This window comes from Spodoptera frugiperda, chromosome 11, assembly GCF_023101765.2.
Source record: "Spodoptera frugiperda isolate SF20-4 chromosome 11, AGI-APGP_CSIRO_Sfru_2.0, whole genome shotgun sequence".
Taxonomy (NCBI): domain Eukaryota; kingdom Metazoa; phylum Arthropoda; class Insecta; order Lepidoptera; family Noctuidae; genus Spodoptera; species Spodoptera frugiperda.
Window position 1 is genome coordinate 2,085,909 of NC_064222.1, and position 13,623 is coordinate 2,099,531.

Below are 13,623 nucleotides of genomic sequence, written 5' to 3' on the forward strand. Positions count from 1 at the left end.
TTCTGTTGAAGTAATTTCTACCACAGATTCAAAATTTTGGACTTGCTTCTTGGTAAACACAGAAAATCTATCAGTAATCAGTAGTACTACATCAATTGTTCCTATTTTATCACAGAGTCGCTGTCTAGATTAATAGGCTTAAAGGTTTGATTCGATAATTCTATAAATAATAGAGATATTATCTTAGATTATAGTAAAGTGTCTGGCACAACCACAACATTTGGTTGTTCTCTGAATACCTATTCAATATTAGAGTCTCATGCCTTTACGTCGATTCTTGTTGACTTAGCTTTATGTATGACTTGTATTTCTCTTTATCTGTTTACTATTTGTGCAGTTGTGATTGTAACCTTGCATTCAACCTTATTGACTTACATTTAATGTTTATATTCGCAGCAATAATTATCAGTATCTAATAGTACCTCTTACCTCTTATTTTTTGTGTGAACCATCGTTTGAATATTCAATTTGACAAAACAAACATCTTGAAGTTACGAAATACCTTATGTATGTTAATTACTGTGAAGGAAACCTGTTTACTTAATCTAATAATATGTTTATTCGATAAAATGTTCGACCTTTATGTAATACCAACCGTTAATTGAATTTTGACAAAGTAATTGGCGCTAGTGTGTTGAGGTGTGGTTGTTATTAAATTAATCTTGTGCTCTATATCAAACGGGTCTATCTCCGATATCTTTGTGTACATTTTCGTCGTAGTAGTAATAATAATACGCTCTTCTAGTAATCACTTTATCTCCACTGATTGTTCGTATCAGTCCGCAGTGGCCATCGAGAGAGATAAAACAAATTGATAAGCGTTCGTTGAAACGGAGGCCTGAAATTACATTCAACTTGTCTACTGAAGAACAATGAGAGATTTTCAATTAGAGAGGAAAATAAAACCATCAAAATCATCCATTTATCCCGAACAAGAATTAGTGTTTCATCCGAATTCACGCTTTCAATGAACTTGAATCAATCACGTCCATTGAAACTGTAACCTGAAGCATTAAAAACATCAGAGACTATTCATGGAATAGCGTAAAGCTCCACTTTGACACTGACAGTGAACTACGAACGAGTGAATTAATAGTAAATACGCTATCAATGGCTGTGTGCTCGATTTCCTAGAACCGATATTACTCCCTGCACCGAACCCCACCTGGTGCAGCTATGGGGTGAAGCACATGCGTAAAATCGATACAATTTTAATCTGATCCAGACAGTCCCCATCCCCGTACTACGATTCAAGGTCACGCGCGCCGCCATTTTGGACGGCCGACGGGTTTATGACGTCGACGATCAACGGTGAACCGAACCCTCTTTAAAAGGGTAGCTGTCTAGTGAGTTTGAAACTTTAAAAGGTTTTTTGAGCTGCATTAACATATTAAATAAAGTAGACACGGTTCTGGCTACAAAAACAAGTAACGTGCTCGTTTTTTGGGTCGTGGGCTATGATGTGTTCACGTAATACGAGACATGGTTGCTTATGAGGAAAGGTTCACTGTTAAGCCTTTGTTAGAAACGAAATTAATACATTATTAGCTTGCGTATAGAGATATTATGATATTGAAATTTTAATAAAGGGAAGCCCTACAAAATTCGTAACGAACAAGGCCCTAATTTTTATGGAAAATCTTGTTTAAAATCAAGAGACTATATTTAGTAGGGAGTTAATAAATATACTACTTTCATTTTTATGTCAGTCCCTGACTTAAAAGGCAAGCGCCGTCCTCGGTAGTTCAAACAGATCCATAAATTCTCAGCGGTATTATTAGGTACTTGGGCAACAAAAGGATGTGGCCAGCTATAAAGGAACTTCACGATACCCTTAAGAGCAATAGTAAATATACTTCGAGTCTTTTCTTTCCTCAATACCTCGATTTTTCTTTACATTCCCTTTTTTATTTCTTTTATCTTCGCCTTTTTGCGGAAGAAAGTAATCAAGATGAGTAGCAATCCCTTTTCCTTTTATTAAAATTTACTTCCTGGTTTTTAATTCACCTTTGCTATAGAATTTTATGAGCTATCGGTGGTTTTGCTTTAGTGTACCAAAAAAGAGATGGTCTCGTTATTATCTATCAGCTTAACATCTGTCAATAAAATTACACTTCACTGTAAGTCCCCAATAAATGTCAACACTTTCTGGTCTTGACAGCCCGCATAATTTCTTAATTGAATTAGAAAAATTACTGACGTATGCTTAATTGAAATTTTGAAACGGCACTTAGCCCCTTGTGCAAGTAGTTGGTACTTGGTATCTAATGCATCAGCCAGTTTGCCCACGTAATTAATCATTGCAGATGATTGAAAAGAGAAAGCCAGTGGGCTTATAAGACTTCTTATTCAATTTATCATTGTTCATATCTGTTAGGAGTGAAAAATTAACACTGCTATAGATGATAATCTGCTTATGAAAAGGTCACCTTGTCAATTTGTGTTTAGAAAGCACCATATCAGATTTTCATCATTCATATTTAGAATGCCATCCCCAAAATTGGCTATTTTAAAGCAACACTCGAAAAAGAATTTACAGATAGTACATAGTCCATACTGATGTTCAGCAACACACAATAAGTACTAAATACCGTAAAGTGGCAGGTAAATCAACGCATGAATAGACACGCGATGGTAACGAAGCCATACAAATCGTAATTCCCTGGAACTGTTACATTCCATATACCTTGTACACTATTGGCTAACAATCATGCACTCGCTGAACATCACTTTTAGCCTGACCTCCATGCTAATATTGAAAATTGAAGCGAATATTTTTGGAAGGCCACACGGAAAAACGAATTTAATGTCGATACTGTCACTACTTTTTCTCAGCATTTTCAGTCCATTCGTTTTTCTTTATGCGTTCCTGGTGGATCTGCCTGAAGCCACGTACACAAACAAAAGTTAAAAATATTCCGCGTCGCCCGTACCTTCGCCTTCAAACATCAGTGACCTACTTGCCACAGTTGCCACATACCATTTGTCAACCAGATAAGAAAACCTGTAAACAAATAAACAAGTTCCTAAAGATAATAACAATGCTTTTTATTTCAATTACTTCGTCTCAAGTCAGCTTTGTCTAAAACGAGAAAGTTTGGAAAACTCCACGGAGGAAGGAAAACTTTCGCCTTTGACATTTAATTTCGGAACTGACTGCTAGACTGGTACGTGCCTGTCACACCCAACGTGCCCTTTAGAATAATAATTTGATTCTAAAAAGTCTAAAATAATTACCAAGAAAAAAAACATAAATAGAAGTTTGCTCCATTTTATCCACGTGGCAAAGACTTGCATGAATAACATTTGTTTTGTAGAAACTAATAATAGGTTTTATATCTCAAGGAGATAAAATAGTCAAACAGGTTCTCTAGGCACTTTATTTACGAGTGATCATGACTCTACAACTAGACCTCTATGACCTAAACCTAGGAAAATCTAATCTGACGTATGTATACGTATGTTCATTGCTTTGCAAGTAATATTGTAATATTTATAGCCTTCTCTAGGAAATAAAGTCATATACACACGTAATGGCAACTTACTATTACCAAATTCATCAACAAAATTCCATTGACGACCTTGCCCTACTGCTTCGTTGTCTGTTGCCTACGTGACGCCCTTCACGCGCTTTTCTATTCCTCTATCTGTCCCTCTCTAGAATTCTCTCGACTATTTTTTAGGTCAATCAGCTGCTGTGGAAGTCGTTCCGCCGCTGATTGATACTATGGGTTCTTTGAACTTCTGCTTACCCATGTTCGCCTGGTTACATCATACGAATGAATGTTATGGCGACTAATAATATAAATGAAAGAAATTTACGTTTATTTTTGTCTTGGCAACTAACTCCATGTATCATATTGTTAAAACTGATTATTGTGTCTATCCGTCTGTCTGTGTAGTTTATTTATAATTCTAATTGAATCATATCTAAACTTAAACCTGAGCTATTGTCAGAATTGCTGATCTATGTAAATTCATTCATTAATAAGCATGTAGTGACCAAGAATATCTTCATGTATGCAACTTTTGATGTATTATACTTGTCACAGCTTGCTCTTGTGAAACATTATTTAAACTTTATATTGTGTTAATTTTCTTAGACAATGCTTTTATGCAAAACATTGCGTGTGACTGGGAATTTGCTTCGCATGGCAGAATTTCTGTCAAATATATGTTCACTGTCCTTATTACGGTAACATAAGATCTAAAATGTAATATGAACAATAAATCGGAGACTGGCATTGTAATGTTATATCGTATTTCCTACGAAATGAACGGCTAAGCTAACTTAACATCCGTTTAGATTGTTAAAAGTTGAGACACGTATTTATGTCTCTGGGAAATTGGAAAGCTGATGGCCGCTCAACTATGTAAGTTGTGGGAGAAATGAGACATGAACGTTAATTACTTGGGTACTTATGCCTCATCTTTAGAATCTCGCAAGATGACCATAGCTTACTGTATCGATGCCTAGTCTCTAGTCTAAACAATTAGCTCAAGAGTGGCCTAATTAATGTCTATGATACTGTTCAAATATTCCAAAAACTGCTCTATCACATGAGTAAATAGCTAAAAGACTAAACAATGACTGGAAGTTAACTAATAAGCCTGACGATACACAACAAAAACATACAGAACAATAGCATTGCTTCAACGTGTTTACTTCGTTGGGACTTAACTAAACACGCACGCAACGCTTGACAGATGTCAGTCAAAAAAGTTAATTATACTGAGAAGTACAAGTCATCGATGGTCACCGTGACCGGTACGTCTAGACTCTAGACTGGTTGTAAGCGGCTTACTGCCAAGCCATACAGTTTTATGATGACGAGGATGTGAATCACGTTTTTCCCATTTGCTCGAGGTTGAGGCGGTTGTTTACGGAAGTTCGACGGAAATGACGAGTGAGACTCCAAATGCAGTTGCGATCAAGTGGCCTTTGAGATGTGCACCTGCCTTGCGTTAGTCTTACGAGTACAAACGCCATACTCATTAATATTCTGCACATGCAACAGATCGGTATCATCGCAAACGTTATTGTCTGATTGGAGATCAGCCGTATGTGAATTATGAGTTCACTATCCTAGTAGGCCATGTAAATAAGACAGATGTGCCTTTTTATAGCTGTTTGTACCTTTATGAACTTTGGACTCAGCATCAGGCGCATTAGCGATGGAAGGTAATTAGTCCTTTGATAGATAAAGACTGTCAGGTCGTTATGTTTGATCAGAGAGCGTTGAAGCCTTGTTTTTAAAACATATCTATACATATAATAAAATCGTAGAAAAGTGCTGTCTGTACATTGAAAATAAAAATAAAAAAAATAGCAGGGGTTATTGTTATGTCGATGTCGAACCCAAAAATGTAATTAACTTTTTTTTTGTCCGTTTGTCTGTTTGTCTGTTTGTCTGTTTGTCTGTTTGTCTGTGTGTCTATGCGCGCTAATCTCAGAAACGGCTGATCCGATTTGGATGCGGTTTTCACGAATGTTTGTATATTGTGGTATGCTTCAATTTACATTTAGTGTTTGTTTCATGTCAATCGGTTCATAAATAAAAAAGTTATGTCAAATTAAAAAATCACGTCGAACACTATTCTATGCTTATACCATTAATCTCCGCCACTATTTGACGGATTTGGTTGAAATTTGGTACAGATATAGTTTAGAACCTTAGAAAGGACATAGGATAGTTTTCAAAAATTTATTCCGTACATACAGTTGGGTTTTCCTGGTTTTCTGGTTAAATTATTTAACGTAGGTTTAGTTTGATATCGATTATTAGTAGTTACTGTAGTTAGTTTGTTTAATAAAATTGTAAGTCTAATTTATAAATTAATTAGATTTAAGTCGTTTCTTTTAAATTATTTAGTTTAAGCTTGGTTATTATAGCATAGAGGATAGGTTGTAATATAATTTCTTTTTTAATTGTTATAAATTCGTAATTCGTAGCTTTCTTTAGTTTTAAGTTAGTTTTAATCTTAAGTTCGGAAAGATTATAATATTTCTTTAGTTTAAGTCCGTTTTTAAACTATTTTTTTCAATGCCCTAAGTGAGTATACATCTATTAAATTCAAACGCAGAGCTCATTATGTTGATTTTTGAAGAGTTCCTATTCCAGGGAACTCTTCAAAAATCAACTTCTACATCTCATTTTTGAAGAGATTCCGCGAGATCGGGAACTATGTGGTTAAAACCAAAAATTTGCCGGAAGTCACTATTCCACGCGAACGAAGTCGCGGGCAAAAGCTAGTGATAAATAAAATCATTCTCCTATTGACCTCAATCATCGCCACAATAAGAATGTTTGTGTTGGAACTGTTCTGTCGGTGGTCTCATTATCGCAGTGCGCAAGAGTCAAGCAAAGGTAACACGTTACCGTAATTGACGCAAGCGATAAAATAATCATTTGTTTTTGTATACTGAAAGCGATAAATGAAATTGTGTATTTACATGTTGTGTAATATTTGTATGGCTTAACCCACCTAAAAAATTAAACTCCAGTGGAAATCTGGGCGGTTAACATCAGAATACTAATGTTACTGATCTATGTGAATTGTGTATTTCGAAAGGTATATTTAAAAACAAACAACTTTCTATAGGTCTAACTTCTAAGCCAAAAAACTCAGCAACTACTATATGGTGTTACCATTGTCTTTTCACTATTTTCATCTAATCCATTTTTCCAACCTTATGATTACCTCACAAGAAGATTAAGTCACAAACCTATTATGGGCACCGAACAACAAACATCTAGTTCACAATAGTATTGTTTGCACAGTTAACACTTGATAGTAAACATTACTACGAGTTTAACGTAGAAACTTGGCGTGGAACTATAAATGGATTCTGGTTCTATTGATTTTCGTGCCCTAATTCACTCCGGAGTACGTCTAGACTAGTTTAGGCGTGTTAGATTGGCGACCACCGAGCTCATTTATAATGGGATTGAGTTACCTAAATTACACGGCCCACGGAAACTTGTCGCTTAGCAATTTTCCAAATTTAGAAGCTATTTTGGATTTATGTCCGTTTCGCTTTGCAATGTCACTTTCATTACATATAGGTCTTCTATTTTTAATCCTTCCTGCCTTGTAATAGTCTCGAAACATCTACAGCTAATAATTTCATGTAAAGGTATCATATTAATTACCTACTGATTAAAATTCTGATACCCTATCACTCTTACCTACAAAGTGCATAATTTGTATGAATGATATGTATGTAAATGTGTCGGTTATCAAACATACGATTATTTATTTGAATAAACTTAATTATATCACCAGATAACCTCTTGCTATATTTTGCAAAAACAATATTATCCACATTGTGGCGGTTGGAAGCAAACTGCTTGATATGATAATCTAATATAACAGTAGTTTTTATAAAAGCGTTTCTATTCTTGCACGTGAAATTTTGTGAAGTGTCAAGGACAAATCGGAATGGAGAATTCAATTATTCATTTATTCCATTTTTTTTTATTCCATAGTCTGTTAACATTGACGCACTTCCGTGATTTTAGAGTCAAATTATGTTGTATTCATGTTAAAATTTAGTCTGTGGACTCCAAAATCTATGGGTAAAGGTCAACTAACGTTAAAATACGAATCTCTATCTATTTAATCGGAAGATTCGATGGAAAATTCTCTTTGCAATCTTATTTCATTGAAAACGAGGGCATTTAAAATAGTACGAGTAACTATGTCGGCATTATCAAATGCAAAACGTCACAATATATTTCAGTGGCGCCCGACTACGCGACTGTAGGCGCAAAACGTGGGCGAGGAATTGCAGCAACGCCCACCGCACCTCCAACTCAAACATTACAAGAAACTAACAGTTCTCTTTATAACGTATCCAATGCTCTTCCTCTTTTCACCCTTTATACATCTCGTACTTAAAGTCCAGCATGCGATGCTGTAATCAGCAATGCTGCAATTGAGCTCACCGTCTTTGTATAAATATCTTATGTAATGGCAAACACAGCCGTTTCGCTATTGTTGGTGTCTCCAAGTTCTGTCACATTATGTTTAATGTTACTCGTTTGTCCAGTATTTATATTACTGCTAATGAACCCATACTGATGCCTATTTTATCCAAAAACTAGATTTTCTAGTTTGCTCAGTTCTTTTGATAACCTCTCTATTATATCTATTTATAAAGAATATTAATTAATCACAAAATTTGATCTTCAATAGTCTAAACCAACAGGTGTGCGTTATTAGAAAACGTGGTCTATTTTATACGTTCATACCACTTTTCCATATTTATTTTAACAAACTGCGATCGTTTTATTACCAGTAACAAAACTGTGTGAGCAAAAAGCAATAAAAATATTTTCGTTATCGCTCTCATTGTACTATGCAACTACTATAACTAGTCACCATAGCGACTGTGATTTCCACGTGTACGCCTCGACCTTCTGTAGCCCTGATAACGGCTAACATTGCTATAATTTCCCGCGATGTAATTGCATAAGCTGGAACTAATTCCCCAAACGGTGAATGTTTACAAAATATCCATTCTTCCACCTTGACACTTAAAAAAATGGCGGAAATACGTCCCATAGAAGAGAAAACCCTTGGGAAGTATCTAAACACACAAACAGGTGGTTGGATTTGAATCAAAAACTAAGACAATGGAAGAAAGTTCCATAAACACGTGTGGATGTCTGCCAATGAATATACTTTGTTAATACAAAGGGTTTCTAATTACCTTGCAACTGTTTTAGATGATGACAAAAATAACCATAGACTGTCTGGGTGATGGTTGAGGTGTGCTGTTTCTATTTTATATGGAGTATCAACAGACAGTGTTCATTTTCATCCAAACAATAAATAATGTTGGTTTTATAGAGATCTGCTGTTCTTCAAACTTTTGGATCATCGTGAAATGTTATTGAGTCTAAATTGCCACTAACACCTCCGGGCATTGCGATTCCAGAAGCTAGAGATTTTGATAGTCTCAAAATAAATTCGCCACTGAGTTTTATGCAAGTAATAAAAGCTGTGATGATACGGTTTAATCGACAATAAACTCCGTAACGTAGTCTGTCGACAATCGCAGGAAATGTCCGCCATTGATTTTTCTTCACGCTAATTCTTATCGTCGTTTCTAATTGTATTAACATTCTTTCGGTGTTGTGCAACCTCACCTTGGCACCTTGAGCTCGTTCGGTAATATTTTTTCTCTGAAATCAATAATTGTATTAGTTTTGGAGACATATTTGTAGGTCTTTGGCAAGTTAAAAAGTTTATCTATCCTTTTTCTTTGAATGATCACTCAGATCTAGACGTCTTTTGCACAGTTATGCACTCCCATTAAGAATCCTTCTTACATCTTTTATTTTCATCAGCTTACTTCAATATTTTTAATTTTATTCTGGTACTTTAAATTTTCCACTAAGTCACAAGGTTGATTTGGTCGACAAGAAACGACTGTTGTATTCTTATGAGTATGTTTTATTACCGGAAGCATGTCTAAACGCGATGGTCGGACTGCATGCATAGGAAGTGTTGTAGTAGTTTCGAGAAAACTTGCTTCAAATTTTACTTACCTAATATTAAACCTATATCAGTTGGTTTCACTTTAAAATTGTCTTCAAACTAACCAATTTGTTCAATGTCTTATTTGATTCTTATTTACCTGATTCAATGAAGGCGATCTTGTTTGCACTGACGTCTCTATCTCTGATTAGTATCCACTTAATCCTTGCTCTTATTTGTTTATCTGCATTTAGTGCAGTATTTCTATTTTCAATATCTTTGATTATGTTTATTTTAACTAAATCGTTGCACTCATTTAGAACATTATGTAATTTTTGACATTGTAGAATCCTTCGATTTATAAATATCAAGCAAGTCCCAAATTTTATATGTAGCGATGTTTACATATTTTGATTAGATCATCAATATTAAAATATAGTTTACTTGACATTACATTATTTAAATACTTGTGACTTTGTGATCTCTTCTTGAAACATATTGAACTCTGGTATTATTCGCCAATTTACCATTGAAAGACTAAACTTTTCGACAGTTATTGTGGTCTGAGATGTCCAAGGAATGCGTTTAACATTTGTAAAGATTCCAACTATGTGTTTGCTTACATTGTTCAAGTGTTGGTTTCATAAATGCCAGGAATTTCCTATACAGGTAAACCGCAGACTTCTAACAGCTTTATGATCATTTGAACGTGCAACACGTTTACTAGACAATATTAACCAATTATTAATGTGATAAAAACAACGCCAGCCTTGACTAGAGTAACTAAAAAACTGTTAATGGAAGCGACTCGCATCCCACGATAATTATAAAGTAACATCGGGGCATAGTATAACGCGTTTGTGTGAAAACTTGATGTTCGCATAATCGCGGACGCAAGTGTTGTATCGAGGTTTTTGTAGTGAAGTTGGGTAAGTCTGTACGCACGCGCCTGCTGACGTTGCACAATTCACGGCGGGCCCCTACTAGCGAACTAGAGACGTGGTTCAGACGCCGCCTGCCCCTCCCCCCGCACGCCGCGCGCCGGCACGCCGAGTTCCCCCCTCGGCACCACACCCGTCGTCGCGCCTTAGTTGCCCCGCAGCTGCCGCGCGCGTCCGTCGCATACTCTATGCGACCCCGCTATTCCTCTACCGTAATATGGATATACAGCAAATCCGCGTTCTTATCAACATCCAGTTCGCTTATTTGTGGTTCTGCGAAGTCTTTGACAAATATAAATGGATTATATTGTAAAGTGCCACAGGAAACTAAGAGTTTTTTTAAGGTCCGCATTGGAATTTCTAATATGGCAAGCCGTGGCGCGCCGACGTGTTCGGCACATGGCTTCATAATAATATGGTGCTTACGGAAATTACGTCAGGATTTACAACTGTCCGTGTGGCGGTAAAGCGAGAGTGTAAATATTGTGCTTCATATAACTCAAAAATACTTGTTTTAAATACAATCATTGGACAGTCGGCTGCGTCGCAGCATGGCGTAGGTACTCGTGGCGTCCACGTTACATTATGGCGGGTTTTCGCTTTCTGGCTGTGTTGTACGACATTGTTGTAGTCTGGACTACACAGAAAGAAGGCGAGTAATACAATTATTTTGATCCGTTGTGTGTAAACATATTGTAATGACTTGACATATGTTTTCAAGTGCAAGTGGTTTTGCAATAAGATTTTTAATCCATCAAGACTATTTATATTATTGCTTTGTTCAAATTCAAAGTACGATTTCGTCCGAGGTCACTAGCTCAAGAAAACGTTGGCTAATCATTTCGCACCACTGAATGAATCGCACGAACCTCTATACAATTCAGCCAATGTCGAGATTCTTTTAACTTTTATAACTCTGATTTGGGCTTATAAACTTGTTTCATCTTTCTTGGTAATTTGAATATAAAAATTCCTTGAATGCCTTGTGAGAAACTTACAATCGCATGCAATTTGTAATTTCGGACTGTTTAAAATGGCGGGCGAATTCCGCAGTCATTCTGCAGCACATGCACCTGTGTGTCTTAAAATTGTGCATGTGTGCGCATAGACACAGTGCAACGTGGCTGCAACATGGCATAGTACTACTGCTAATAGGGTAGTGTAGTGGCAGCTGGGGGACAATCTCCAGTTGCTGTGATCTTAGCACATACAACTTTGTGTAGATTAAAACAAGAATCATATAAGTCCCGATTAGCTTAAACGCCTTAAGTGAAAAAAACGTGTGAAATATTTAGATGTGGTTCTCACTTATTGTGAAGAAGCTAAACAAACTTAGGTTCATTTACCCGTAATAAACGACGATATGCTAATTATGCATGACATGCGAAACATTCTAATTAACTTAATTAGAATAGATACGATTAAAATGACACTTTACGGTCTGCTGTATGAAGCGAGCGATCCGCATGATAATCCTCTTCTAAGAATATTAATTGAAACAAATCTCTAAACAAGACGTCTTTGGTAGTATTACTCCAGAAAATCTTAATTGATTTCTGAGTAATGATGTCTTCGTATTGGAATTTACTCGGAAAATTTTCCAAAGTGTTAATTTAATTAGAGATTGAATGAGATATAACCGCAATATGGGAAAAGGTTATGCAACGGGAGATTGCCACGTGGCACTACCCTTCGTTCTGCGCATGTCTGGCGACGAGATCCATGACATTGCAACTATATTTTAGACTTTCAGCATCAGTCTAATATTTCTAGGTGTATAACTGTAAGCGTTGATTTGTATTTCACTTTCTATACATTTCTTTTTCTTGCATCTGCTATACGCTACTGGTAGGCCAAGCGTTTTAGTCGTTTGTTTGAAAGATTTTCTTACTGAATACCAGGATTTTTTTAATGAGTACACCACCCACTCACTTCAGTACAGGAGTTTTGTGACGTCTTTTTATTAGAATCGTTAGGATTTTTTCCAGCGATAATTGTGTAGTATCCACGTGGATGTAGAGTCTAATGCGCAAGTCCACAACCACGTCTCAGCTGTGTTCTGAGAAAATCGTTACCACCGTCCAACGCACCCACTTTCCGTCATGTGGTATGTCGAAAAATCTCACCGCTTTTGTAAAGAATTTTCATTTCGTTGCTTTCACATGCTTCGATTAAAGTTTATCCCTTTTTGTCTTTATTATTATGGTGTAGCTTCTCTCATTGTTATTGTTTCATTCGAGTTATCTCTTTCATTCCAAACATTTGTTATACTTTCTTATTTAGTAGTTCTGAGATTAGATTATGAAACGAATTATGTGTACCAAGTATTTGGGTATTAATCACTTTTATCATTTTATACATGTGTGCCCCAATTAAGCTTGCGATTATTATTATTTTAATCACCGATATGGATAATAATAGGTATTATAAAGGCTTTTGGGCGTTCGATAAAGAATTTGACATCTTTTGCTTTTGTTAAAATAAACCAATTATGGGTTTTTAATTTATCTTTATGGTCAAAAATGTTTGTTTTTATAAATCAAAGAGGAGTTTGATGGTATCTTAAAGCATAAATTAATGATTTAATCACTGTAGGCATCGCCTTGTGATGATGGTCTATTACTTCCATCATAAAGTTCATCGTTTTATCTTTATGTTTTTAGGTCGTGGTCGCCACGAATACATCGCGTGCTTCGATTCAGGGATTTTTATTGCCATCTTTCTCTTTCGCTTGAAGATCTATTAAGTTGTTTAGTGATCCGTGAAGCTTTTTTGTTATTCTTCGATCCGTGCCATCAAACAGTGCACTAGCATGATCTTTCTATATTCATGAGACTTTGTTATTAAACTGCATAAGTACTAGTGCCAAGACGTGTACTACCCGACCTTTGTCAAGCTTCACGTGACTTATTTCCATTTCAGTATGTAGGTACCTACAAAGTGCATTTGCATTTCGCTTGTGATCTTTGTGTCTGCCAAGTCGACTTTCTCTCCCGATGCATCCAAACCAATAAATTTTCCGTAGATATAGATCTATGGTGTAGTATACAGTATACTAGTGTAGGGTACCTACTAGGAGGAAAAGGAAAATGTCACGACAAATTATCTCATACGTTCATAACAAATCAGCATTGATGTCACAGAGATATACATTATGTTACATGTAGTGCTTCGGGGGAAACCCCTTAATGTATTT

The 13,623-nt window shown here is 36.0% G+C and overlaps 1 protein-coding gene across 3 annotated transcripts in view; it reads left to right on the forward strand.

Moving 5' to 3' along the window:
- Window positions 1–13,623, forward strand: part of LOC118274483 (myotubularin-related protein 4) — a 67,934-nt gene that overhangs the window by 18,536 nt on the left and 35,775 nt on the right. For 2 of the 3 annotated variants that reach the window (XM_035591980.2, XM_035591981.2), the window contains exon 1: window positions 10,571–10,771. The exons of the other annotated variant lie outside the window; for it this stretch is intronic. The gene's annotated coding sequence lies outside the window, so the exon portion shown is untranslated. Of the gene's footprint in view, window positions 1–10,570; window positions 10,772–13,623 lie in introns of those variants that run through there. 3 annotated transcript variants of the gene reach the window in all.